This window comes from Triticum aestivum, chromosome 1D (genome assembly GCF_018294505.1).
Source record: "Triticum aestivum cultivar Chinese Spring chromosome 1D, IWGSC CS RefSeq v2.1, whole genome shotgun sequence".
NCBI lineage: Eukaryota > Viridiplantae > Streptophyta > Magnoliopsida > Poales > Poaceae > Triticum > Triticum aestivum.
Window position 1 is genome coordinate 2,675,721 of NC_057796.1, and position 2,619 is coordinate 2,678,339.

Sequence of the window (2,619 nt, forward strand, 5' to 3'; positions counted from 1 at the left end):
CTTTTAAGAGACGAAGGCTTGCAAAGGTACAATCAATTTTTCGCCATCACCACATAGTGATGTTTCGCGATCCAAGGCGATGCTCGTGCAGATTGCATTGGACTACATATTTGTAATAATATAGATATATGTAACCATCTCCATCCATGTGGCTGACCCAAGGGATGGCAGCCACTTAGGCCAAATGGGCCCATAAATGATGTGACCCCCCTCCTCGGACTTGGGGGCCAAGCAGATGGGGGCAGCTAGGGTTGGGAGGGCACCACCCCTCCCTGGTGCGTCGTCCCTACGAGGAGGAACCCCTCCTCAAGTCATGTCCTTCCCTGGCGACTACAAATAGAGGGGAAGGGTTACCCTCCAAACCATCCGGCTTTCTGACTGCGCCTTTCCTCCCTCTCTTTGCATTTCTCCATGCCGTTAGGTTGCACCACCTCTCTCTTGTTCTCCGGTTACTCTTCGTCTTGAACGAAGAAGCGCTGCTGAACCGCCAACATGGAACACATGCATACCGTAGAGGGATCGTACGTTCGGTCCTAGATTGGGAAAAATTCTCGTGGTTTGGATGTTTAACCTAGCTACGGAACCTGCACGTCTTCATCAACATCTCTTCTTCGCTGTGTTTGTTGGTAAAGACCGATCTACCATATCACACCTTTATTCTGATTCTGGGCGTGTACGTTAGTCGGTATTTTCTTGTACCACATTCCCCAACACATGCCTCAAAGTGGAAAACGGTCTGCTTGTAAGCGCGTAGACCTTTAGATCCCTCCCATTGCGAATACACGGTGACCAGACCACTAGGGTTTTGCCTCACACTATTATCACATACGACCCATCTCCAATGCCCCCCTCCCGCCTCACCCCGCTGCCAGCCACATTTGTCCCATAGTCTCCGGCAACGCTTCCCACACGATAAAAAATCTAGCAACAGACATGTCTTCGGCGTTGGTGCTGCACGCCAGAGCCTGGACAACGAAAGACGAGCACCTCAAACCATGTTTCCCTTGTTCATGTCACCATGCACACCCATGGCTACCCTAGGCTGTGTGTGAGGCCTCCACGAAGTGGAGCTGGTTGCCGAACGCCTGGTCGAACTTCGATGTGCGTTTGTAGACTGCACTAAAAGAACGCCCGTGCGTTGCAACGGGGCCACATTAACTTTAAGAGTTCAATATCAGTTATGTTAATATTACATTTAATATTCTCATACATATCAAGTGACATTGGCGACATTTTTTACCATCAAATTCTCACACACACACTCTCTCCCTCCCTCTTCCTCACTCTCTCTCCCCCTCTCCCTCTCTCTCTCTCTAACACACACACATATCCATCTTATTGGGTACAGGATCATAATCCATCTATTTCACACGCACACGCGCTAGTGCAAAACAATATGGATTATGTGTATTATATTTGCCACCACAACTTATATTTCCCCAAGCCGCGTCGCTACAGAGCCGAGCTCCCGCCCGACCACCTCGCCGGCATCGAAGGGGAATGGATACGGGTGACGCCCTGCCTCCCCTGCCCCCCATGGCCTCACTCCTCGACGCCTCCTCCCAGATCCGCTTCTCCTCCTCGCTGCTCGATCCCGTCGATCTGGACGAAGTCAGACGCCACGGCCACCATGAACGACCTCGTCCACACAGCCACTGCTCTCCCTGCAGGCTAGGAGCTTGTCGAGGAGCTCCAAACTCCTCCACTACTTCGTCTGCGCCAACGAGATCAAGTCCAGCACCCCTGCATCGACGTCGCTGCCGTCTTCCTCAACCTTCGGCCATCGTAACATTGCCGTTCGATCCGCGCCGCCCCGAGCTCCCCTGTCTTCCCCTAGGGCGCCATTGACACCGCCGTGATCTCCTCTTGCTTTTCCCCTGTTTCCCCTCTCGTTTGCTCTCGTTAGGTATTTCGCCGTGGCCGAGAACCACCGCCCGCCATGGCCATTGCAGGGGTAGCCACCGAGCTCCTCGGATTGACCCCGTGGCACATGCCCGCTCCTATGCGCGCCCATGCCCGAGCCTGCTGCTCTTCTTCCGCGCCCGCGGGGCCACTCCCTCTCCATGCCCACGCATGCGCCACACCGCGTCGATCGCGCCTGCCACTGTCGTCGCGCTCGCCGCCGCCACCGCACCACCGTGACCCGCACGACGCACACCCTGGCACGCGCCACACTCGCGCTAGCTGCGCTCGCCCCGTCTGCTGCCGCCTATCCTTTCGCTCGCCCCGCAGTCGTGCCCCTGCCTCGCGCCCCTCCTGTCACAGCCATCTTCTGCCGGCCGCCTCCTCAGCCACGCCGGCCGCTTGCCTCGCCTGCTGCGTGCTGTTTCCTGCTGCTATGCGCTGCTCTACCGCTGGTACGCTGCTGCGCCATTTCCTCAACACCGCCGTGGACAAACATGGCGGAGGGATTGTCAATGGAGTATGAGGAGGACGTGGCGGAGAAGGTGTGGAGAGGCAGGAGGTCTGGGGTGGCGTCAACTGGCTGTGGTGGAGGTGTTTATGCGAGAAGGAGCCAGAGCGAAAGGAGAGGTCACAATTGGAAAGAATCGCAAAAAGAAATCATAACCTGGAGATCTCATTCCAAAAAAAATGCTAATATCGATGGAGGGGTGATTT